The sequence below is a fragment of the Nycticebus coucang genome, chromosome Y, assembly GCF_027406575.1.
Source record: "Nycticebus coucang isolate mNycCou1 chromosome Y, mNycCou1.pri, whole genome shotgun sequence".
NCBI lineage: Eukaryota > Metazoa > Chordata > Mammalia > Primates > Lorisidae > Nycticebus > Nycticebus coucang.
Genome location: NC_069805.1, coordinates 30,034,904 through 30,062,247, shown reverse-complemented (window position 1 = coordinate 30,062,247; position 27,344 = coordinate 30,034,904). Strand labels below are relative to the sequence as shown.

At 41.6% G+C, this 27,344-nt stretch overlaps 1 pseudogene; it reads right to left on the bottom strand.

Annotated features, from left to right (window-relative positions):
• Positions 1-8,203: 8,203 nt before the first annotated feature.
• LOC128579084 (actin-related protein 2/3 complex subunit 1A-like) lies at positions 8,204-9,812 on the bottom strand (annotated as a pseudogene).
• Between the last annotated feature and the right edge of the window lie 17,532 nt (positions 9,813-27,344).

The following is a 27,344-nucleotide window of genomic DNA, read 5'->3' as shown; positions in this document are numbered from 1 at the left end:
TTACTCTATTGATTTGTATTACATATGAAAATTGGTGAAGCAAGATGTTCTGAACAAAACTTTGTTGTGGGTGGACATGTTTTGTTAAATTTGTAACTTATGTATGCATCTTGTTTTTCTTGTTCTCATGCCTATTGTCCTAGTTCACTGATATTTATGGTGGGAAAACATCTTTGTGTGCTCATTATTGGTGCCACTGAGTTTAGCAAGCTCATGAGGTTGTGTTATATCTGGATCAACAGTGCATTGTGCTCATTCTTAACAAAGAACATATTGATTACTTATCAGGACAAACAGACTTCTGGTACAGAATGACAATCACATGAATAGAAGCCACAATCTTTAAACTTTGGCAAATACCTAAACACGTTGAGCAACATTTCTGATACTGTACGTGCTGGGGGCGCTGGTGGCAAAGCTCCGTGGAGCACAATCCACCTTCCCGTCGTTCTAGAACGCGGACAGCGCCGCCTCACTGCGGCTATGGTGCCGTGGGTGCGGCACAATTAGAGATTAGAAGACATGCCAGATAATCTGTACATTGAACTTTGTCAAAACTGGGTTTTTCCAGTATCAGCAACAGAAGCTCCAGAGCCCAGACCCAGAACTGAAGATCTACTTGCCATGTGACACCAGGGGAAACAGTTCACTTTAGTGTCTTGAGCAACACTGTTCAAAACTTCAGTGAGCACACAGATCACCTGGAATCTTATTAAAATGCAGACTAAATGATTCACGAAGCCTGGGGTGGGGCCTGAGATTCTACAAGCTCCTCTGGGATGGAAGTGGTGCTGGTACACAGACCAAAGCTTGCATAGCAAGCTCTTAAATCATATGTGAAAAAACGGGATGAACGTAGCATGCTATGAGAAGGAACGAGGCTATGTGTGTAGAGTACTTTAGATTCTTTGGAAGAAGGCCACCATATCATTATAACCAGTAGTGATTTCAACAGACTATAATTTAAGTGTCTTAATAATCCTACATCTTTGAGTATAAATTCTATTACCTAGAATTTCAGAATTATCCATATTTTAGATAAAGTTATAAAGAAGTTAATGTTTACATACAAACCTAATGTTTTTCCCAAACTTAATAGCCTTTCTGATAGTTAAAATAATTTTCTAATAAAAGTTGTGTGTACCTCCTGAGATACTAAAAAACAAAAACAAACAAACAAACAAAACTGGGTTTTTCAACTAGCTTTTATCAGATTATGAGTACTTTTTCTGGCCAGTACTATCACAGCACTGATGTTGTTTTTGCATTTTAAAATCAGCACCTGATACTAATTTGTCCTGTTACAGTTGATATTAATTTTATACACTCAGTTACGGTGCTCTTTGACACATATTCTGTTGTAGGGTTCAGTATATCTACTTGGGGAGATTATCAACTAATGTACACAAACCAAAACATTTATTGAGGAAGCACCCCTTTCTTCTTAGATTCTCTTTCATATACCTTTCTTTGGAAAGTAAAGGTTGTTATTATTATTTATTTTTGAGACAGAGTCTCACTTTGTCATCCCCGGTAGAGTGCTGTGGCATCATAGTTCACAGTAACCTCAGACTCTTGGGCTCAAGTGATCCTCTTGCTTCAGCCTCCCTAGTAGCTGAGATTATAGGAGCCTGTTACAACACCCAGGTATTTTTAGAGATGAGGTCTCTCTATAGCTCAGGTTGGTCTCAAACATATGAGCTCAGGCTATCAGCCCTCGTCAGGCTCCCAGAGTGCTGGAATTACAGGCATGAGCCACTGTGCCCTGCCTAAAGGTTGTCATCTGGTTCAGGAATCAACTGTTTTAAATGCAGTGTGTACAGTTCCCTGCATGTTTGACAAAGTATCATCCTGGGACAGAAGCATTTTCATTTCTGTTGAGCTTATTGGAAATTTAAAAATGGAATCTTCAGGGTGGCGCCTGTGGCTCAGTCAGTAAGGCGCCGGCCCCATATACCGAGGGTGGTGGGTTCAAACCCGGCCCCAGCCAAACTGCAACCAAAAAATAGCCGGGCGTTGTGGCGGGCGCCTGTAGTCCCAGCTACTCGGGAGGCTGAGGCAAGAGAATCGCTTAAGCCCAGGAGCTGGAGGTTGCTGTGAGCTGTGTGAGGCCACGGCACTCTACCGAGGGCCATAAAGTGAGACTCTGTCTCTACAAAAAAAAAAAAAAAATGGAATCTTCACCCCATATCTTCTGAATAAAAATCTGCATTTTATCAAGATCTCCAGTTCTTTCTTGTACATGTTAAAACTTAAGAGGTACCATTTATCTCACTATGACATTTTTATATAAAAAACATACACAGGTTATACTATATGATGTAAATAAGGTACAAAAATATACATGCCGGTATTGGTGGCCTTTTATTTCTACAGTGTTAACAAAGAAGTGTAATGTGTTTTGTGGATGTTATGTCATCCCTTTTCTTTAGTGTTTGACAACACACGAGCGAATATAGCTCTTCTATACTTCTTAGGTAATTGCAGTCACTCATATAAGTTAGCAACAGTTCTCTGTACTTAACTAAAAGTGAAATTCAATCTCCTCTGGCTTCCTGGTAAATTCGTTTGTTTTTTAGGGAGTGTCGACATTCAAGGACATGTTTATAGAATTTTCTATGGATTAGTGGGCCTGCTTGGATCTTGCTTAGCAGAATTTGTATTGGGATGTCATGTTAGAGAACTATAGAAGCCTGGTCTTTCTGGGTGAGGATAACTTAAATACGCATTTCCAGGTCTACACTAAGCAATTCATAGTCTGTCTTTGTAGAATGTTTTTATTCAGTTTATTCTTTGATTGTATGAGTATCAGGTTTTTGTTTCTAAGGAAAAGTTTAGGATATCTTGGTATAGAAAAGATAATATTGAAATTGTTTTATTTTAGCATTAATCTTATCCTTTTGTGAGCTGATTTATATACTTCACTAGATTAATGGTAATGTCGGAAATTTAGTGGCATAGATTGTTACTCATACCTTTAAGTCTGATTTCTAGTACCAAATTTTATTTCAGTAGTTCTGGGTAGTGGAGTTAGGAATCCTCCAACTTTACATACTTTTTAAAGATTCTGACGTTTCTGTAAGGAACCTCTATGTGGGGATTATTATTTCAGGAGTTTTTTTTTTTTTTTTGCAGTTTTTGGCCAGGGCTGGGTTTGAACCCATCACCTCCAGTAAATGGGTCCGGCGCCCTACTCCTTTGAGCCACAGGTGCTGCTCTCAAGATCTTTTAAAATATTCTTTTCTCTACTTTAGCAAGGTACTAGATTGCCAGTTGAAGAATCCCAATTCCTTTTTTCTAATAAGACATGCCTTGCTGTCTCTGGGCCAGCTCTCATCACCTGTCTAGAGGAAAGCAAAGAACCCTGGAAGGTGAAGACACATAAGAGAGTAGTCAAACACCCAGGTAGGTTTCAGTGAATGAAGCAGATAACACTGGTTAGAGGTCCAAAGGTCAAGGAGAAAACCATGTACCCTATAAAGCAATACAACTGTTCTGTACCCATAGTGATTTAAATAAAGTTGTTTTTTTTTTTTTTTTTTTGAGACAGAGTCTCACTATGTTGTCCTTGGTAGAGTGCTGTGGCATCATAGCTCACAGCAACCTCAAACTCTTGGGCTTGAGCAATTTTCTTGCCTCAACCTCCCAAGTAGCTGGGACTACAACTACTCGCCACAACGCCCAGCTATTTTTTTGTTGCAGTTGTCCTTGTTTAGTTGGCCTGGGCTGGATTCCAACCCACCACCCCTGGTGCATGTGGCTGGCGCTGTAACCACTGTGCTATGGCGCCGAGCCTAAATAAAGCATTTTTTTCAGGTTAAAACAAAGAAAAGGAGAAAACCACACACTACAATGTGATTAGGGAAGCTCAGCTTAATTGGAAATGATTTTTGAGAAGCCTGGGTTTCTTTTTCTTATTCTTACATAAGGGGATCTCTCTTCTTGTTTTTATTATTTTTAATTTTTATTTTCTTATTGATACAGAATCTCACCCTCCTGCTTCACACTAGAGTGCCATGGCATCAGCCTAGCTCAGAGAAACCTAAGCCACTGGGATCAAGTGATTTTTGTGTCTCAGCCTCCATAGGGTCTTCTTGGTTGTGACAGCATCTCAGATTCTTCTTGTTTTTGATAACTTTAACAGGGTTGAGAATTACTCGTGGTTATTTTATGTCCCTCAACTGAAATTAATCTAATATTTGTATACAGTACTAAGAATAATGTGTTCCACATCCATCCAGGTTAATATGAAAGATGTAAAGTCTCCATCTTTTTTAGTGGCTGAATAGTGTTCCATGGTATACATATACCACAGCTTGTTAATCTATTCCTGTGTTGGTGGGCATTTTGGCTGTTTCCACATTTTGGTGATTGTAAATTGAGCTGCAATAAACTGTCTAGTGCAAGTGTCCCTGTGGTAAAAGGATTTTTTTTCTTCTAGGTAGATGCCTAGCAATGGGATTGCAGGATCAAATAGTAGATCTAGCTTGAGTTCTTTGAGCGTTCTCCAAACTGCCTTCCAAAAAGGTTGTATTAGTTTGCAGTCTCACCAGCAGTGTAAAAGTGTTCCCTTCTGTCCACATCTGCAGTTTTGAGAAAAGCTCGGTGCTGATCACCAGTGACAGCAAAATGGTGTCTGTGGAGACAGCTGTTTCTAGCTGGTGAAGTTCTGCTCTTTTTATGGCCTTTGAGAACTTTGCTGAGGGATAATAGTACACGGTGATGCCCCTATCTGGTTGGGTGTAGTTTCTCGACATCATGTCCCTCTTGGCATGATGCCTTTTGAAATGGGAGATGAGTGTTTGTCTAAGATGGACGTTCTTATGTCAAGGGTGTTCCATACACCCCACTATGGCTGCTTGTCTCCCATGATTTTAATCTGGCCATCTCTGTCAGCTGCAGGAAGTCCATTTTATCTGGAGAGCTTGAGGTCTTATCTGTAGTTTTATTTCTTTTGTTTTGTTCTGAGACAGTTTCACTCTGTTGCCCTGGAGTTGAGTACTGTGACATCGTAGCTCACAGTAACATCAAAATCTTGGGCTCAAGCAATCCTTTTGTCTCAGTCTCCTAAGAGCTGGAATATGCCTGCCACAACGCCTGGCTAATTTTTCTATTTTGCAGAGATGGGGTCTTGCTTTGCTTAGGCTGCTCTCCAACTCCTAAGCTAAGGCCATCTATTCACCTCTGCCTCCTGGAGTGCTAGGATTACAGGCATGAACCACCTCACTGGGCCATCTGCAGTTTCATTTCACAGTCCCACTTGCAGGAAGGCTCAGTTGCCCCTGCCAGGGAATGAGTCCCAACACTCTTGCCAGAACAAGCTCAGACAGTCATCTCCAGAGGCAAAATTTGACCTCATTCTCCTCTTCCAGGTACTAATTCATCACTTTTGGTTCCACAAACAGTGCTGTCTTCTAAACGCCTAGATTTGGGCACATTAGAACTTGATCCTAGAGGAGCAGCTTCTCTTGATGACATCCCCCACTACTCTGTTGTCCTTGAAATGATGAGTAATGATGGTGGGGCTTTGTCTCCTCCTTCCTTGTCTGAGGCCTGCTTCTCTCAGATTAACACATAGAAGGTGTAGGAGCATGAAGAAAGGTTTCTGATCCGTCGTTAGGAGACGGTTCCCTTCTTGTTTCACTTTGATCTTCAACAGCACGGCTTGGTTTCATTGTTGGAGCTACCAGAATCACTCCAGCCATCCAGATCACTGGGAACCCTCTGTGTCTCCAGAGAAAAACAGGCAGCTCTACCCATGAGCGTGGAAGAGGAGGCCTGCTCTGTGTTGTGGTTGGGAGACTCCACCTGGTATTCCTGGAGGCTTCTAAGTGGGTGAATTTGGACAAGAAATCTATTCTGTTTCCAGGTAGCAAACATTCTCTGTCTCTCCCTAAGTGGTAATTTTGTTCTTTTGTTTTGAAAACAGTTATTAATTACACAAACAAGGCAATGGACTTGATTGGCCAATTTTTCCCTTGTTGAATAGTCAGGGTAAGGATTTTGTTCAAATGCCTGTTGAAGTATCTTCAGGTCATCTGGAGTAAATTTATGATGTGATCTTATTTTTCCTCTGTTTCCTTTTGTTCTTATTTCTTCATGACTGTCCTTACTTGGAGATCCATTGGAAGCCATGTCCAATCTCTCCTCCAGCATTTCCCAGCAACACCGAGAATGAAAGAACTTTCTATGGCTTACGTGTGACTGCAGGGTCTGTCTATTCTTCCATTGCTTTTTTATTTATTTATTTATTTTTGTAGTTTTTGGCCAGAGCCAGGATTGAACCTGCCACCTGTGGTATATGGGGCTGGTGCCCTACACCTTGAGCCACAGGCACTGCCCCAAGTATTCTTCCATTGCTTTTAAGGTGATAAAATGTGTGTATTTTTTAGTAAATCTGTGGAACTTTTTTTGTAATAGTCTTTTTTTTTGAGACAGAGCCTCAAGCTGTCGCCTGGGTAGAGTGCCATAGCATCTCAGCTCACAGCAACTTCTAACTTATGGTCTTAAGCGATTCTCTTGCCTCTGCCTCCCAGGTAGGTAGGACTACAGGCACCCACCACAAAGCCTGGTTATGTTTTGGTTGTAATTGTCATTTTTATTTGGCAGGCCCGGGCTGGATTCAAACCCGCTAGCTCTGGTGTATGTGGCTGGTGCCTTAGCTGCTTGAGCTATGGGCGCTGAGCCTTTTTTAATATTCTTAGAATGGGTGTGGTAACTCACACCTATAATCCTAATACTCTGGGACCCAATTGCTTGAGCTCGGTAGTGTTAGACCAGCCTAAATAAGAGGGAGAGCCTGTCTCTACTAAAAATAGAAAAATTAGCTAAGCATTGTAGTGGTTGCCTATTGTGTCACCTACTGGGGGTGAGTGGTGGGATGAGGCTGGAGAATTGCTTGAACCCAGGAGTTTGAGTTTGCTGTGAGTTAGACTGGCCCTATGACACTCTAGCCAGGGCAACGGAATGGAACTGTGTCTGAAAAAAGTTTTTTTTCTTGGCTCAGCGCTGGTAGCTCAGATGGCTAAGGTGCCAGCCACATACATCAGAGCTGGTGGTTTCAAATCTAGCCCAGGACTGTCCAACAACAATGAGGACTGCAACCAAAAATAGCCGGGCGTTATGGTGGCTGCCTGTACTCCCAGCTACTTGGGAGGCTGAGGCAAGAGAATCACTTAACACAGGAGTTGAAGGTTGCTGTGAGCTGTGATGCCGTGGCACTGTACCAAGGGCAACAGCTTGAGGCTCTGTCTCAAAAAAAAAAAAGTTTCTTTTTCTTTAGCACTATATCCAAAATACGTGAGTGAAGTGGTGATGTTCGCGTTTGGTTCAGAAATCCTAGAAACACCACAAATAGTTGTATGTTTTCCGTTTTACATTTTTTTATGCTATGAATGTTTCAAATAAGATTCTCAGAAATTATAGTCAATAATTTTATCAAAACAACTAAGGATGTCCCCAAATTTCAAATTTTGTTTTTATATGGACTGTGATAAATAATTTAATTTCTATGTGTTCTAATTTGCCAAACTTAATATAGTTACATGTATCTACTCCTTACAATTCTCTTTTTGTTTTTTGTTTTTTTTTTTTTTTTTGCCACGAAGCCATGTGCCATTGCATTATAGATCACAGCAACTTTTAATTCTTGGGCTCAAAGGATCCCCTTGCCTCAGCCTTTTGAGTAGCTGGGACTACAGGCTCTGTCCACTACATTTGGCTAGTTTGGAATTTTTAGTAGAGCTGGTGTCTGCCTCTTGCTTGAGGGTGGTTTTGACCTCCTGAACTCTGGCTGTCTATTTGCCTTGACCTCCCTGAGTGTTAGGATTAGAAGTATGATCCCCTACATCCAGCAGGTACATTTCTTTTCTTTTCTTTTTTTTTGCAGTAATTTAATTTAATTTTCTACTGGACGAATTTACATATCTCCCTCACCCTTTCCTTTAAGTTAGTGTGACAGTTCTCCATAATAAACTACTTAAAGAGAAGCTTTGGTCAAGAATGCAATGAAATCGAAAAAAAAAATCATTGCTGCTTTAAAAAAACCAATACTTTCACCAATTTTATACTCAAACAAAACCACATAATATTTGCACGATACGTGTTTTTAGTGTTCCTTGGGGCTGGCTTTCCTCTCCATCCAATGGCAGAGCTGCGATCAGCAACTGTTTGTCATTCTGGATTGCAGAGGCTCACTCAAGCTTCACATTATCCGGAGGCCCTGGATAGAAGATTCTAAGGTCTTGAAATCCCAAATTGTCATGGCTCCATCAATGCCAGTAGTGCAAAATTTGAGACAATCTTGCTTGTCCACCTCATAAGTAGACACTTGAGTGGTGCTATTGGGGTGCAGTGTCTCCAGGGCTGTATTGCGGTCCTTGGTCGTGGCCCTCTTGTCCATGTTGCAGAAATGTTTCATGGCAGACATGTTGCGCTGGATGCTCAGTTTTGGAATGTCTAACTTGGACACAAAGGTCAAGCAGCTGCGGTCATCGTAGTTAAAGAGCATTGGGCAGCAGTCATGGCCAGCAGCCACAACGCTATTCTCTTAGACAAATGACACACTCAGGAGTGGCAGGAACTCTGTTTTCAGAGTTGAGACCTGTACACTTTTTGAAGCATCAGCAACAGACACGGTGCTGTCATGACTGACCCAGGGCAGGCAGCTCCCACTGGTGGAGAAGCTGACCCCATGGACCCAGCCACCTGTTCAACTGCCCCCAAACTCTGACATCAGCTGACCAAAAGGCAACTTGCTGCACCAGGATGTACTTGGCTGGCTTTTCATCCACTTCTTTAATATAGGCAGAAAACACTCTGCATTTGCAGTCACATTGTTGTAACTCATTTGCCACCTGGAAGAAAAACTTGGACCCCACTTCAGGTATAAATCAGATGGTGATTTATTACACCTGCACAGGTGGGCCGCCGTCCGAAGGGAAACAGCCCTGAAGAGAAAAGCAGGCTGTCTTTATACCCTTTTTGTGCTACATGGCAAGTTAAGTAAAAATAGAAGCAGAAAGTGGTTGGTTAGCTCAGGGGTAGGGTTATAGTTAGGGGGCTATAGCATGGCAGTTGGCATGAGAATGTGGCAGTTGGCATGGGGATAGCTTGGGAGATACAGTAGTCTGGGAACTTTGTGTAGGTAATTTTTTTCATCACTGTTTACCCATTGCTAGGGAGTTGGGGTAAGCTTTCCCATTGTTACCTTTTGCTAGGAGTTCTTGGGAACTCAGGGAACTTCCTTGTTCTGTTCTGAAACCTGTTTGAGGAATTAACCCAAGGGGGAGGGTTGAGACATGCGGGGACTCAGGCTAAGACAGTCAGGAGCCTTTAGGGGACTTTTTGCTGGGTCAGTTATTACAACGTGATCTGCTGTCAGCAAACATTGTTGGGATGCCAATCCAAGCTGAGGATTGACTGTGGAGGGAATCGGCTTTTTAATGTGTTTGCTTATCCATCAGCCATTTTCAGACTCAAAGTAACAAACAGAAATGAGTCGTGCTCCGCTTCTCACAGCAAATTTGTTCTCTAAGGGGGACCACTTCACAACAGTGGCTGCACCATTAGTTCTCAGGATCACCAGGGTTGGCTTCCAGACACCATCTTTCTGACTCCAGACGGGGATTGCGGTCTGCCCCACAAGGGACAGTGCGGTCGCTTTTGGGAGCCCAGTCCAATACCTGTGATGTGTCTGTTGTGCTCCTTGAGTTCATGAGCTTTCATCCACTGGCTCCCGTTTTTCTTAAAGATGTGCACTTCGTGATTATTGGGGCTAAGGGCAATTTGGGTACAATCCTTGTTCCAGGCATGACAGGTGATTGGTTCTAGTAAAAACTAATACAGTGAGATTATTTTTAGTTTTCAAACAATAGATAGCTGGGGTGGGGTAAGGTCCGATGGAATCAGAGTGAAGAATTCCCAGACTCTTTTCAGTAGACAGGAACAGGCTCAGTGGGAGGGGGTGGAGGACCAAGGCCCAGAAGGCTACATTTCTTATTTTATTTTATTATTTTATTTTATTTCCTTGAGCTTAAGCGATTCTCCTGCCCCAGCTGGGACTATAGGCACCTGCCACAATGCCTGGCTTTTTTTTTTTTTTTTTTTTCTTAGAGACAAGGTCTAGCTCTGGCACAGGCTGGTCTGGAACTCCTGAGCTCAGGACAATCCACCCGCCCTGGCTTCCCAGAGTGCTAGAATTACAGGCATGAGCTACTGTCACCGGCCCACATTTATTAAATATATTATGTCATTCAGGAGTTTATAGTATTCCTGAGGTACAGTAGTGTCTCTGTTGCTACAAAATAACTCTTATAATTATCTCTGGCTTAGGATATGCTTACTCATACACACACAGACACAGATACATACCCATGCAGCAGAACCTCTGAACTTTGACCACTCCAGGGACTGTAACAAACTTGACAACATACGGAGGTGATTAGCATAAGGAACCAGACCTGGGGCGGTGCCTATGGCTCAGTGAGTAGGGGGCCGGCCCCATATGCCGAGGGTGGCAGGTTCAAACCCAGCCCCGGCCAAACTGCAACAAAAAAATAGCCGGGCGTTGTGGCGGGCGCCTGTAGTCCCAGCTGCTCGGGAGGCTGAGGCAAGAGAATCGCGTAAGCCCAAGAGTTAGAGGTTGCTGTGAGCCGTGTGATGCCATGGCACTCTACTCGAGGGCGGTACAGTGAGAGTCTGTCTCTACAAAAAAAAAAGAAAAGGAACCAGGCCTGCTGTACCATGTACACATGTGGTGCATGTCTCGTCTATGCAAATCAGGTCAGCTTGGGGAGGTGGTCAATGTCGGAAGATGGCCCACTGTGGACATTCCAGTGTGTTTGCATGTGTATTTTTGTATCTATCCACATTTGTATATGCTATTTGTGCGTTTGTGTGTGTGTATGCATACACACGCACAAATAGTTATATAAACACATAAACGCACACTGAGTGCCAAGATCTGCAGGCCTGTCTCCATGGTCATGAGTTTGCATCTTCCTCCAGGTCTCTGGATGGGTAGCACCACTTCCAGATTATGGCTGGGAGAAGTTGGAGAGGCCCACATGGTCACTTGAGAATTCTCAGTGGGAATTCTCCAATCAGTAACCAAGATCAGGGGTCCTTTAGTTTGCCAAGTAAATGAGGGTCAACCTTCTCTAAGTGACTCTCCTTAAGAGCATTAGGAAAATTTCATAACTTCCTTTGTGGATTCTAAAGCTCTCATATAATCACTTTTTGTGAGATGGTTTTTTATTTTATTGCCTAGGCTGGTGTCAAACTGCTGGACTGAAGTGATCCTTTCACCTCAGTCTCTAAGTAGGTGAGATGACAGGTGTGAGTCGCTGTGCTGGGCTGACATGGAAGCATTTTTTTCCATAGATGGCTCCCAGATTTTTGTTACCATGGGAGGAATACATGAACATGGGACTTTTGTTCTACCATCTTGCTGATTTTACTGTCTCTATATATGTTTCCACATTCTATTTCATTCTGTATTCAATTTTCTATAATTTTAGGTTTAAATATTCAAAACTATGTGTTAGAATTTCAACTTATGTAACAAGTAATTTGGATGAGTAGGCATTCCATATTTATTAAAAGGCTCACTTGAAAGTTCTAGTTTACTCTGGGCAAAAAGAAATCAGGAGGATTGTCATCACTTTCCTCAACCTATACTGAAATGATATTTTAATTTTTCCCAAATGCCTATTTTAAATAGTATGATTTATCATATTTTACGAGGTTAATATTTTTATTTTATTTATAAACCTTTTTGATTGCATCTAAAGGGTGAATTAAACCTTTTCACGTTCTGTAAAAATAGCAATATATTAATAACAATAAAAATTATCTTTACTGTTTTTAAATGTTTATTAACATTTTCTGATAAGTATCTCACGTTAATGAATTGTACATTTCCATGAAATTTTATTGTCATGTGCTGCATAAAATATTCAGTATACCTGCTCATTTGATTAGCTGTTAACTAATATTAAGAAAAAATACCTGCTTGAGTTAGGTCTATAGTCACAGTGGAGCATTGTATTTGTCTAGAAAAGAGAATTTTTGTTTGAGATAGAGGCTCACTGTGTTGCTAGAATACTGTAGCATCTTCCCAGCTTAGAACAACTTCCAACACCTGGGTTCAAGCGATTCTCCTGCCTCAGCCTTCCAAAAAGCAGGAAGTACAGGTGGCCACCACATCTGGCTATACTTTTCTTCTTTTAGTAGAGATGGGGTCTCACTGTTCCTTAGCCTGGTCTCGAACTCCTGTGGTCCAGCTATCCTTCTGCCTCATCCTCCCAAAATGCTAGGATTGTAAGTGTGAGCCACTGTGTCTGGCCACGTTTTGGCTTTTATAAATAATGCTGTGATGAATGTGAGTGAGTACATGTATCTTCCCTGTTCTGCAGTGCGTATTTTGGATATATACCCAGATGTGAGATCCCTGGATCAAATAATAACTTTTAATTTTAGTTTTCTGAGAAACCTTCATACATTTATTTATTTATTTTTTTTTTTTGTAGAGACAGAGTCTCACTGTACCGCCCTTGGTAGAGGGCCGTGGCGTCACACAGCTCACAGCAACCTCTTAACTCTTGGGCTTACGTGATTCTCTTGCCTCAGCCTCCCAAGTAGCTGGGACTACAGGCACCCGCCACAACGCCCGGCTATTTTTTAGTTGCAGTTTGGCCGGGGTTGTGTTTGAACCCGCCACCCTCAGTATATGGGGACGGCGCCCTGCTCACTGAGCCACAGGCACTGCCCCATACATTTATTTTTTATTAATATATTTTTTGAGACAGAGTCTCAAGCTATCGCCTGGTTAGAGCACCGTTGCATAACAGCTCATAGCAACCTCAAACTCCTGGGCTCAAACAATTCTCTTGCCTCAGCTTCCAAAGCAGCTGGGAATACAGATGCCCACAACAATGCCCGCCTATTTTTGTTGTTGTTGCAGTTTTCATTATAGTTTTAGCTGACCCCCAGCAGAATTGGTGTATGTGGTTGGCACCCTACCCACTGAGGTAGGGGCATCGCCCTCCTTCATACATTTTAATAGCGTCAGCAACATTTCTCCTCACCAACATTTCAAAAAGTTTCTAATTTCTCTAAATACTCGACACACTTTTTTTTAGTGTTGATTGTGAGTATGATGTAATATTTCATTGTAATTTGCTTTGCATTTCTCTAATAATTAGTACTGTAGGCATCCTTTGAAATGCTCACTGGCCATTTATATTTCTTTGAAAAATGTCAGTGAGCTCCTGCCATCTACCTGGTTCTGCTCCCAACCTATTTCTTAAAGTAGGTGACCTCACCTGAGTCAATTTCGTTTGTAGTTTTTATCTGTACAGAGTGTCCTAAAATTTGCCAGACATACATGGATAAGGAAAATGGGAAATAATAGCTAAATGTATCATTATATACAAAACAGTCATAGCATAATTTTCCATTTGTTTTATGTATTAAAATAAAGATATTAAAATGACTTCCAGTACCCAGCCTGCCTCCTGACTAGGTACTCCTTCCAATTTTTGCCATCACTTGGTTGCTTGTAGACAAGACAGATTTCCATGCAAAGGTAGTCACAGTACAGACATGAGTCAAATACAGTAAGTGCTGAATAAGTTGAAAAAGACAAGTTCTGGATCGTGAGACAGAGACAAGATGGCGGACTGAAGCCAGCTTTCAACAAAGGCTCCCGTCCAGAAGGAGAGTTAAGGGACAGGAATTTAGTAAGTATCCTGGTGGACTTGAGCCTCACCAAGAGAGAAGGCTGAAGAACGCACATCAACACAGCTGAGGCAAGTTGTGATCACAAGGACGCAAACAAAAGGTACAAAATCCACCACCAAGTGGACGGGAGCCCCCTCCCCCATGAGACCAGCTCATGAGCCCCACAATTGAACAAGCGGGCAGAAATTAAAGGCCCTCCCACTACACTCCACGGGAGAGACCTTCTAAAAACTGGACCTACCTCCCCTACTGGGGTGCCGTGGCGTTCTCCTGCCGGACATAGGGCTGAATAAAACTTTAGGAATCCTTTGCCAGCAACCCTGAATCCCCGGCGCTCCCCTCCCGCCCACTGAGGTCTGGAGGCCTGTCCCCCAGGACTTCGGATCCTTGGGTGATTTCTCAAGGGGAGTGGACAGTCCCCGAGTTGCGACTGGTCAGCATTGACTCTGAGGCGTGCGAGTGAGGAGAGGGCACCGGGCTGAGGGGGAGTCACGCCTCGCGGCACTTCCCTGTGGTGCAGTGCACCAACCCTCCCCGGGCATACGGGGCCCAAAACTGAATAAGACTCTGGACTCCCCGCTGAAAGCTGAGAGCCCCTACTCTCACTCGGGGTCTGAGGGCCTATCCCCCAGGAGTTCAGCTCCTTGGGTGATTTCTCGAGGGGAGTGCAGAGTGCCTGAGCTGCGTCAGGTCAGCGCCGACTCTGGGATATGTGAGCGAGGAGAGGGCACTCTGCTGAGGGGAAATCAAGCCTTGGCGGCACTTCCCTGCGGTGCAGTGCACCAACCCTCCCCGGGCATAGGGGGCCCAAGACTGAATCAGACTCTGGCCTCCCCGCTGAGAGCTGAGAACCCCTACTCTCACTCGGGGTCTGAGGGCCTATCCCCCAGGAGTTCAGCTCCTTGGGTGATTTCTCGAGGGGAGTGCACAGTGCCTGAGCTGCGCAGGTCAGCGCTGACTCTGGGATACGTGAGCAAGGAGAGGGCACGCTGCTGAGGGGAAATCAAGCCTTGGCGGCACTTCCCTGTGGTGCAGTGCAGGAGCCCTCCCCGACCGCAGTATTGCGTAAAACTGAAAGAAACTCTAGCTTCCCCCCCCCACTCCCAATCGGGGTCTGGGGGCCCATCCCCCAAGAGTTCTGATTCTTGGGGGATCTCTTAAGGGGTGTGGACCCAGCACAAACTGCGGCCGCTCAGTGCTGACTCTGGGGCGCGGGACAGAGGAGAAAAGGGTCGCCTGAGTGCCCACACCAGAGCAGCAGTTCCCTGGAGGTAGATCAACAGCCATTTTTTCTTTAACGGCAGAACGCTCACTTCTGGGTATTCTGAGGCCACACCCCCTGTCTCCCTGGGCACCAGAGGAGGCCACCGGCCACTCGGCTCACAAACCCGGGAAGATTCCAGGGCGGGGCCGACCCAGAGAGGTGTTCAGACGCAATTCTCCAACAGCAAAGACGTTTGAACTCAAAACAGCCCGTCTTCTGTAGGCGACAACAGGAACAGAGACAGAACCTCACAAAGTTGTCTGTTCTGTTCTGTTCTGTTAGCAGCATCCATCAGAGAGGGGGCTAAGCCTGAGTGAACACCTCCTTCCCATCACCTGCACCAAACACTCAAAGATGTCAGGCCCCATCTCCTCCTGCTAGATAGCGGCAGTCTGCGGGGGCCTGGCAGACTTCCTTGCGATTCAGGCAGGTGCAAACATCTGGAGTGTCTGTTCACTGCAGGCAACTGGGTTAGCCATCTGCAGAGATACCAGTGACTGGGTCCGACGGAGGGGCAAAGTGGGGAAGGAGACGTCAACCTTCCCAGACTGCTCTGTTTGCTGGGTGGCTCCCCCTGACTCCACGCTGCACTGGGGTGAGCTGTGTCAGAGGAGTCACCAGGCCCCTGTGATCCAGTTCCCAGAGACCTCTTGAACCCTTCCACCCGAGACAAGTGCCGATTGAGACAGTTGATTCGGACCTTTTGAACTGGGCTAATAGACTGAGGACTTTTCAGGCGGTGCGCTGGGTGTGCGATTGTAGGAAGGTTTGATTCTCCTTTTCCAACTGGGGCCAGAGGTGGGCAGGCGGGGTGACTTAATTGCTGATTTTTCCACACAGCTGAGACTTCAAGCCAGAGTAGAAGTTGCAATAGGATCAAACAGAAACCAGCTGAAAACAAGACAGAACCACTTTGCTCCACCACACCAGACAGGGCCCCAGTTTCTCAGGCCATAACACTGTACGGGCCCTCGATAAACCCCCAGGGGAAAAACCAAAGGGAGTAAACCATGGGGCGGAATCAGTGGAAAAACTCTGGTAACATGAATAACCAGAATAGATCAACCCCCCCAAGAAAAGATACGGCAGATGTGATTGAAGATCCCATTCATAAACAACTGGCTGAGATGTCAGAAGTCGAATTCAGAATTTGGTTTGCAGACAAGATTAATAAAATGGAATTAGGAATTCGAGGAGAAATTCAAAAATTGTCTCAAGAATTTAACGAATTTAAAGACAAAACCACCAAAGACTTAGACACACTGAAACAAGAACTTACAGCCCTCAAAGTTATGAAAAATACAGTAGAATCCCTCAGTAACAGAATGGAGCAAGCAGAAGAAAGGATTTCTGACATTGAAGATAAAGTCTTCGAACGTTCCCAATCTCTCAAAGAGGAAGAGAAATGGAGAGCAAAAACGGATCACTCACTCAGAGAACTCTCAGATAATTCGAAAAAAAACAACATAAGGGTTATAGGAATTTCGGAGAACGATGAAGTGGCTGCCAAGGGCACAGAGGCCCTTCTACATGAAATTATGAAAGAAAATTTTCCAGACATGCCTAGAGAATCTGAAATTCAGATAGCAGACAGCTTCAGAACCTCAGCACGATTCAACCCCAATAAGCCATCTCCCAGACATATCATAATTAGCTTCACTAAAGTTAACATGAAAGAGAAGATTCTCAAAGCAGCCCGGCGAAAGAAAACTATAACGTACAAAGGTAAGAATATTAGAATAACTGCAGATCTCTCTGCTGAAACTTTTCAAGCAAGAAGAGGCTGGTCATCAACTTTTAATCTCCTAAAGCAAAAAAACTTTCAACCCAGGATCTTGTATCCAGCTAAACTGAGTTTCATCTATGATGGAGAAATTAAATACTTCAATGACATTCATATGTTGAAAAAATTTGCCATAAGTAAACCAGCTCTTCAGGATGTTCTCAGACCTATCCTCCACAATGACCAACCCAATCCTATACCACAAAAGTAAACTCACACAGAAACTTCGGATCAAACTCCAACTTCCACACTGGCGAAAGGATTAAAAAGGTCCACTGGACCTTTGAAAAACTCGATACCCAAAATTCCACCAGACTTATCAATACTCTCCATCAATGTGAATAGCTTAAACTGTCCTCTAAAGAGGCATAGGATAGCTGACTGGATACAAAAACTCAAGCCAGATATTTGTTGCATAAAAGAGTCACATCTCAAATTAAAAGACAAATACAGACTCAGGGTGAAAGGATGGTCATCCATATTTCAGGCAAATGGTAATCAGAAAAAAGCAGGTGTTGCCATTTTATTTGCAGATACAGTAGGCTTTAAACCATCAAAAGTAAGGAAGGACAAGAATGGTCACTTCATATTTGTTAAGGGTAATACTCAATATGACGAGATCTCAATTATTAATATCAATGCACCCAAAGAGAATGCACCTCAATTTATAAGAGAAACTCTAACAGACATGAGTAACTTGATTTCCTCCAGCTCCATAATCGTTGGAGATTTCAACACTCCCTTGGCAGTGTTGGATCGATCTTCCAGAAAGTAGCTGAGCAAAGAAACCTTAGATTTAAACCTAACCATCCAATATTTAGATTTAGCAGACATCTACAGAACATTTCATCCCAACAAAACTGAATACACATACTTCTCATCAGCCCACGGAACTTACTCCAAAATTGATCACATTTTAGGTCACAAGTCTAACCTCAGTAAATTTAAAGGAATAGAAATTATTCCATGCATCTTCTCGGACCATCATGGAATAAAACTTGAATTGAGTAACAACAGGAATCTGCATACCCATACAAAAACATGGAAGTTAAATAACCTTATGCTGAATGATAGCTGGGTCAGAGATGAGATTAAGAAAGAAATCACCAATTTTTTGGAACAAAATGACAATGAAGACACAAACTATCAGAACCTCTGGGACACTGCAAAGGCAGTTCTAAGAGGGAAATTTATAGCACTGCAAGCCTTCCTCAAGAGAACGGAAAGAGAGGAAGTTAACAACTTAATGGGACATCTCACGCAACTGGAAAAGGAAGAACATTCCAACCCCAAACCCAGTAGAAGAAAAGAAATAACCAAAATTAGAGCAGAATTAAATGAAATTGAAAACAAAAGAATAATACAACAGATCAATAAATCAAAAAGCTGGTTTTTTGAAAAGGTCAATAAAATAGATAAACCTCTGGCCAACCTAATCAGGAAAAAAAGAATAAAATCTCTAATATCATCAATCAGAAACAACAAAGACGAAATAACCACAGACTCATCAGAAATCCAAAAAATCCTTAATGAATATTACAAGAAACTTTATTCTCAGAAATATGAAAATCTGAAGGAAATAGACCGATACTTGGAAGCACGCCACCTTCCAAGACTTAACCAGAATCAAGTGGAAATGTTGAACAGACCCATATCAAGTTCAGAAATAGCATCAACTATACAAAACCTCCCTAAAAAGAAAAGCCCGGGACCAGATGGTTTCACGACAGAATTCTACCAAACATTTAAAGAGGAATTAGTACCTATATTACTCAACCTGTTCCAAAATGTAGAAAAAGAAGGAAGACTACCCAACACGTTCTATGAAGCAAACATCACCCTGATCCCCAAACCAGGAAAAGACCCAACAAGAAAAGAAAATTATAGACCAATTTCACTAATGAATATAGATGCAAAAATATTCAACAAGATCCTAACAAACAGAATCCAGCAACACATCAAACAAATTATACATCATGACCAAGTTGGTTTTATCCCAGGGTCTCAAGGCTGGTTCAATATACGTAAATCTATAAATGTAATTCAGCACATAAACAAATTAAAAAACAAGACCATATGATTCTCTCAATTGATGCAGAAAAAGCTTTTGATAATATCCAGCATCCCTTCATGATCAGAACACTCAAGAAAATTGGTCTAGAAGGGACTTTTCTTAAACTGATAGAGGCTATCTACAGCAAACCCACAGCCAATATCATATTGAATGGAGTTAAATTGGAATCATTTCCACTCAGATCAGGAACCAGACAAGGCTGCCCATTGTCTCCACTGCTCTTTAATATTGTAATGGAAGTTTTAGCCACTGCAATTAGGGAAGAAAAGGCGATCAAGGGTATCCATATAGGGTCAGAAGAGATCAAACTTTTGCTCTTCGCAGATGATATGATTGTGTAAATGGAAAACACTAGGGACTCTACTACAAAACTTCTAGAAGTGATCAAGGAATACAGCAGCGTCTCAGGTTACAAAATCAACATTCATAAATCGGTAGCCTTTATATACACCAACAACAGTCAAATTGAAAAAGCAGTTAAGGACTCTATCCCATTCACAGTAGTGCCAAAGAAGATGAAATATTTGGGAATTTACCTAACAAAAGACGTGAAAGATCTCTATAAAGAGAACTATGAAACTCTAAGAAAAGAAATAGCTGAAAATGTTAACAAATGGAAAAACATACCATGCTCATGGCTAGGAAGAATCAACATTATCAAAATGTCCATACTACCCAAAGCAATATATAATTTCAACGCACTCCCTATTAAAGCTCCACTGTCATATTTTCAAGATCTGGAAAAAACATTATTTCGTTTTATATGGAATCAGAAAAAACCTCGAATAGCCAAGACATTACTCAGAAATAAAAACAAAACAGGAGGAATCACACTACCAGACCTCAGACTTTACTACAAATCGATAGTGATCAAAACAGCATGGTATTGGCACAAAAACAGAGAAGTAGATATCTGGAACAGAATAGAGAACCAAGAGATGAATCCAGCTACTTACCGCTATTTGATTTTTGACAAGCCAATTAAAAACATTCAGTGGGGAAAAGATTCCCTATTTAACAAATGGTGCTGGGTGAACTGGCTGGCAACCTGCAGAAGACTGAAATTGGACCCACACCTTTCACCATTAACTAAGATAGACTCTCACTGGATTAAAGATTTAAACTTAAGACATGAAACTATAAAAATACTAGAGGAGAGGGCAGGGAAAACCCTTGAAGAAATTGGTCTGGGTGAGTATTTCATGAGGAGAACTCCCCGGGCAATTGAAGCAGCTTCAAAAATACACTACTGGGACTTGATCAAACTAAAAAGCTTCTGCACAGCTAAGAACACAGTAAGCAGAGCAAGCAGACAGCCCTCAGAATGGGAGAAGATATTTGCAGGGTATATCTCTGACAAAGGTTTAATAACCAGAATCCATAGAGAACTCAAACGCATCAGCAAGAAGAAAAAAACAAGGGATCCCATCGCAGGCTGGGCAAGGGATTTGAAGAGAAACTTCTCTGAGGAAGACAGGCACACGGCCTTCAGACATATGAAAAAATGCTCATCATCTTTAATCATCAGAGAAATGCAAATCAAAACTACTTTGAGATATCATCTAACTCCAATGAGACTAGCCTATATCACAAAATCTCAAGACCAGAGATGTTGGCGTGGATGCGGAGAAAAGGGAACACTTCTGCACTGCTGGTGGGAATGCAAATTAATACATTCCTTTTGGAAAGATATATGGAGAACACTCAGAGATCTAAAAATAGATCTGCCATTCAATCCTGTAATCCCTCTGCTGGGCATATACCCAGAAGGCCAAAAATCACAACATAACAAAGATATTTGTACCAGAATGTTTATTGCAGCCCAATTCATAATAGCTAAGTCATGGAAAAAGCCCAAGTGCCCATCGATCCACGAATGGATTAATAAATTGTGGTATATGTATACCATGCCCTTAGTAAAATAACTACATCTTTAAAGAAAGATGGAGACTTTACCTCTTTCATGTTTACATGTTTGGAGCTGGAACATATTCTTCTTAGTAAAGTATCCCAAGAATGGAAGAAAAAATACCCAATGTACACAGCCCTACTATGAAACTAATTTGGGACTCTCACTTGAAAGCTATAACCCAGCTACAACTTAACAATAGGGGGAAGTGGGAAAGGGGGGGGTGGGTAGAGGGAGGGGAATCGGAGGGATCACACCTGTGGTGCATATTACAGGCGTATTTGCGAAACTTAGTAAATGTAGAATGTAAATGTTTTGGCACAGTAACTGAGATAACGCCGGAAAGGCTATGTTAACCACTGTGATAAAAATGTGTCAAATGGCTTATGAAGTGAGTGTATGATGCCCCATAATCATATCATTGTATACAGTTATGATTTAATAGAAAAAAAAGGATATTAAAATATAATTCACTTTCCTATCTACACCTGCCTCAAAAAATAAATGGTGAAATATAATTTAAGATATAAAAATAATAGAGTATTACTCAGCTTCTAAAAATCAGGGAATCTTTTAACATCTCTAATAAAGATAAATCTTAACATTATGGTAAATGAAATAATACAGCTTCTCCCCAAAACTAGATACATTAAATTCAATTATATAAAATAATGAAAGTAAGGCTGGGTGCGATGGCTCACACCTCTAATCCTAGCACTATAGGTAGCTGAGTTGGACAGATTACAATGTGATATTAAAGTGCTCCTTGTGGATAATTTATAAAGTAGGATGTGTTTGGTTTAATTTTATTTTACAAAAACTGATATTATTAAAACCAATATGATTATTTTTTATTCATCTAATAAACTAGTAACATAAAATATGTAAAAAATATTCTGGGTTTATAATTATCAGATATGTTAATACTTATATAGCTGTTATAAATTTGATTATTAAAATAATTTTATTTTTTAAAAACACTTGGCTCATTTACTATTTAATATCAATAGATATTTGATATTCTAAAGTACAAAAAATTTTTTTAAGTATACAATTTTATACTTCTTGGCCAGTTTCTTAATTCTATTTAACAGATTACTTTCGTAAAATAGTTATGTTTTATTTTATGAGTTGACATTACAGACAAGGTTGGGATTTAATACGGGTGGGCCACAGCCTTTTTTGAATCATTTCTGTCTCTAATTTCTCTTTTTACTAAAGACAAATTATAGGAGAACTAACTTAGTTACCAAAATAAGCTGTACTGCTGGTATACTGGGCTTAATTATTTGCATAAAGTGTAGTAAGAATGATTAATTATTAGCTATTTAGGCTCCTTTTTTAAAATTGTCTTTGCTGAAGCTTTCTATAAGAAATTTTCATGTTAGACTTAAGCTTTTTCAGGAGCCCAGGTTTCATCTGTGGCATTAGATACCTGTTTGCATTAGGTAAATTTCTCTTTTCTTGAGGTCCCCAAGTACATTTCAATATCTAGATCTGTCAGAAAGGGATCTTTATTACTTACCACAGATCAGGAAATGTTACTGATGGGTATCTGGCCAGCTTTTTCCAAAGGGCTTCTTATAAAAGTTAACCTTAATTCCTTAACATAGTCAGGGCACTTTTGGAAATACTATTTCAGCCAAAGCCTTGGTAAAATAGCTGTTGTGCCCAGATCCTGAAATCCCCCACAAAGACCACCAGGGAGCCGAGTCCAATGTAAAAGCAAAAAGCCGTTTTATTGCAAGACTGCTGGGGTCTCCTCTACAACGGATCCATGCCAGGAGCCCTGAGCTCTGGAGCAGGAGGTTTTTATGGTCCCAAGCAGTGGGTGGGCGTGCACAGCTTGAAACGAAGGGGGCAATTCTGGATTGGTTAGGTGGGGAGGAAGGGTCCCTGATTGGTGGGCAGTTGTCTCGTGATGCCTGGGCTTGCCTGGGCATGCCTGGGAGGTGAAACTTACTGGGTGAAATGGCGGGGGCTGGGGGGAGTGAAACTTAATTCCTAAGATGGAGCTGGTCTGGTTCTTTCATTTCCCCCTCTGCTTGTAAATTCAAGGACCCAATCATGGGGCCGGTACTGGGTGTGTTACCTCTAGCTTTCTACCTGAAAGAGTCCAATATAATGCAAGGGCCCACGGTCAGGAGTAGGAGTAATAACACTTAATAACACTAGGGGATTAGCCAGGGCTGATATCAGAGTTGTTAGCCAAGAGACATTTATACCAGCTCTGATTATTTTCTATTTCTAATTTACGCTTGTGCAAGCTCTCCCACAAAAGGGCTATTGATTCTTTTACTATTCCTGAGTGATCAGTGTAAAAATAGCATTTTTTTACTTAGAGCAGCGCACAATCCTCTTTTGAAAGTCCAAAGTTTAATTAAGGCAAGTTCTTTGAGGAGTTTCCTCAGGTTTCAGCCATGCATTGACCAGCCAGCTCCCGGTATGTGGCTGGAGCAGGGCAAGTTGGATGTCAGGATGATGGTGTAAAGTTCTTTCTTCCTTGGTTTTAGGTGGACCAGGTTCTAATTCCAGACCTAGACTTGGTCCTCTTGATCTTCTAGAGATACAAGATGTACAGTCACCAAAGACTGGAAGTCCTCAAAGGGTGCCGCCCCATACGATTGGATTCCTGGGGGTACCGCTGGTCCTTGGCACATGTTGAACTGGCTACAGGTGATACACTGTAGACTGCAGTTTTTGATCAGGGCTGTCAGGTGGAGGTGTAGAAGTACTGGCCCAGCAACTTTATTGAATACTCCTGTCACTATGGTGGCTCCTAGAATTTGGGGGATTGCTACTCGTCCATTTAGCCTCTGTTTCCTGGCTCCTTTCCGCTGCTAACTATTCCTCTTCCTCCTGGGAGTAGATAGAGATGAGCTCAGGAACCCATGGGATGAGGGGAGCTACTCGTGACACCTGGGATGCAGCCCTTTTCGCCTCAGTACTAACCCTAGTGTTCCCTTTAGCGATGGTGGAAGCATTTCTTTGATGTCCACAACAGTGCATAACTGCTACTTCCTGGGGTTCCTATACTGCCTTTAACAACTGAAGTTATCTCCTGCTGATACTTGATGTCTTTCTTTATTTATTTTTTTCCAGAATTTAATAGTTCCTTCTCCTTGTACAGTGTCCTGTGTACTCGGCGAGTCAGAAAAACATTTAAATTTTTCCCTTGCCTTAGTTCTATTCCAGTCAAGGCAATTAGCTCAGCCTTCCGAGTTAATGTCCCTTGAGGGAGGGGCTTAGCCTCCACCGTCTCTGTTAAGGTGACCTCTGCATATCCAGCCAGCCGTTCACCTTGCGCTGTCACGCAGCTACTTTCATCTATATACAAGTTCTAGTCTGCATCTGTCCAGGGCTGGTCACACAAGTCAGGTCTGTTAGAGTAGTCTCTCTTCCACTGACTGGAAGGTGCATGTCTTGGTTCAGAGTGTTGCCTTAGAGAGCCAAAAATGTCCCTTCATGTCCATTAAGTTGACCACAGAGTGCAGTACTTTCACTCTGAGATCCTGCCCAGAGTCAGCTTATTACCTTCTTGCACCTTCTTGCATAAGGAGAGCAGTAGTGGCTAGGGCCCATAAACTGGGTGGCCATACTTTTGCCACTCTACCTAACTGCTTAGAGAGATAGGCTACAGGCCTTGGCCAGAACTCAACCAGCTGGGTTAATACACCCACAGCCATTTTATCTCTCTCTCTGAGACATACAAAGTAAAGGTCTTGGTCACCAGTGCAGGTGCAGCTACCAGCCCCATCTTGGAGAAGACATGTTCTTGTTTTCTTTCTCACTCCAAGGGCTCTCCCTCTTCTCTTTTAGTTGCCTCATACAAGGGCTTAGCTAAGACTGCAAAGTTGGGGATCTAAAGATGACAGAAGCCGACCTGGCCTAAGAATTCCCGAACCTGCTTTCAGCTCTAGGAGGTGGGGAGACGATTAATGGCATGCCTTTATTTCATGCCTAGATACTTCTATCCCTGCTGGACAGTAAATCTTAGATAACGTACTTGCTGCTGGCAGACCTGGGCCTTTCACTTAGACATTTTATAACCACATACCTCTAGATGTCATAAAAGACAGTCCATGCCTTGGGCACAGCCCTCCTGGGTAGGGTATCCTGAAAGGAGGTCATTGACATATTGGAACAGTACTCATTCTGATTCTTCAGTCAGGAATTTCTGGTGGTCACGAGTCAGCACTTCTTTAAAATCGTGGGTATTTTGAACCCCTGTGGCAACCTGGTCCATGTGTACTGTTTCTATGTCTGGTCTTTCTCACTGGAGAACAAACAGCTTCTGGCTTCTTAGAGCCAGCCTTACACTGAAAATGGCCTCTTTTAAGTTCAGACAAGTGGGACACTTGGCTTCTGCTGAGCAGATTCAGCAGAGTAGAATGCAGTGTTTACAGTTATATCCTTTACTAAGAAATTTTAGATAACATTTAATACTGCACAAGTTGTCCAGTGTAGCCAACAGGTAACTTTTGTTGAGTCTTAAGGTTTCAAAGTAAATATAATTAGTATATAATTCTACATTCTTTGGCCAGTGTCTTAGTCCCATTTAATAGATCAATTTAGTAAAATCGTTATATCTCATTTTACGAGTTGACAGTACAGACAAGGCTGGGATTTAATACAGGTAGGCCCCAGCCTCTTTTTCTTCCTTTTAAACTATTTTTCTCTCTCTTTACTAAAGGCAAATTATAGTAGAATTAACTTATTTGCCAAAATAAACTGTACTTTCAATATACAGGGTCTGATTATTGGCATAAAGTGCAGTAAGAATAATTAATTATTAGCCATCTAGGCTCTTCTTTCCTTTACAATTGGCTTTGCTGGAACCTTTTATAAGGAATCTCAGGCTCTACTTTTTGAAAGCCTTTCAGAGCCCAGGTTTCATCTGTGCCATTAGATACCTGTATGCATTGGATAAATCCTTCTTCTCTTGAAGTTCCCAAGCACATTTCGATTCCTGGACCCGTCAGCAAGCAACCTTCGTTACTTACCACCGATCAGGAAATGTTGCTGATGGGTATCAGGCCAGTTTTCCAAAGGGCTTTTTTTATTGGCCTTATAAAGTCAACTTTAATTCCTTAACTCAATCTGGACACCTCTGGAAATGCTATTCCAGCCAAAGCCTTGGTAAAATAACCAGTGCCTTCATTATGTTCTATAGAAATAAAACACATTCTTATTGAACTTATGCAAATAACTGGATGGTCAGAAATTAAGAATACTTACAAATGGCTTTCAAATTCTAGAAAAATCAAGGAGAGAGAAAAATACATGTTTCAAACTCTGCTCATAAGTACATAGCATACATTGCTTGAAAAGTTACAAATAGCTCAAAAAACAGAAAATTATTTCTTGACTTCTGAAAAACAGAACACAGACAGAATTAACAATATTTTGAACAAAAAGCCATTGCAAACTAGTCCAGTTCCACATAACTGATTTCTGTTTGTTTTTGAAGTTAAGTTAGCAATACTTATAGACATGTTATCTTTCTAACGAAAGTTCTAAAAATCTGCTTTAGTCCGAAGGTATTCAATTATTTTTTAAAAACATCAGTAATTTGAATTTGAGAGAATTCACTGGCCTCTCTTAATACTTCTTTTCCTTTTAGGACAAACTTTGGACTTGGTCAGTTATAAAACAAAACACTTTTTGGATGAATTAAAATTATTACCCATAAAATATGTTAAGACAGATCAATGCCTTTATACATTGGAACATATATAACTATAATTCACACAAAATTAATTACCATTTCATATTTGACAATGTTTCTTATATCTTTTTAACAAATTAAACAAGTTTAATTTGTTTTCTCATGATTTTCAGTGGTCTTAATATTTCAAGAAGACCAAATTTAAAGTTGTTGTTGCCCTGGGCCAAGTTTGAATTCGCCGGTCTCAGTGCATGGTGGCCAGCATTGCGACCACTGCTCTACGGGCACCCAGTCCCAGATTTAGAGTTTTGATTTTGGAAAGTTTATCAAATATCAAAGGCTTAAAACATTTGCTCAAATAAAATTACAAGCCAAAAGATTTTAAAGGAAATACATAGTCAACTGGATCATATGTAAAACATCTTCACAAATTCCCTTTTATGAACTTCATTTAACCTTCACAGACAATCTACAAACTTTCTAAACTTTCTTTAACTTTTGCCCTGCCTTTCACTTCTTTACACAACCATTCTGTTTCAGGACAAAATTTATCACACAAGATTCCTTCTTTACACAATGCCATTCTCTTTTCTGTCTAATTTCTCTTATTCTCAAAACCTCACTTTCTAAAAACAGGATCTCAGTTTACCATGAAGTCACCCATTCACTCAGCCAAAACTGATAATTAGAAGGTTTAAAAGGCAAGAATTTTATCTTTTGACAAAGATTCAGTTTGTAAAAATAGTTTTCCCATTTATACAAATTACCACAGGAAAAGGGCCAAAAATAAAAGGTTCTTAGCTTTATCCAGGCATGGAGATCCACCAGCGCTGCTGCCAGGAGTCTGTTACACGCCAGAGGTGGGCCTGCCCCACAAAGGGCGGGGCCCTGAGCTCTTTCCTT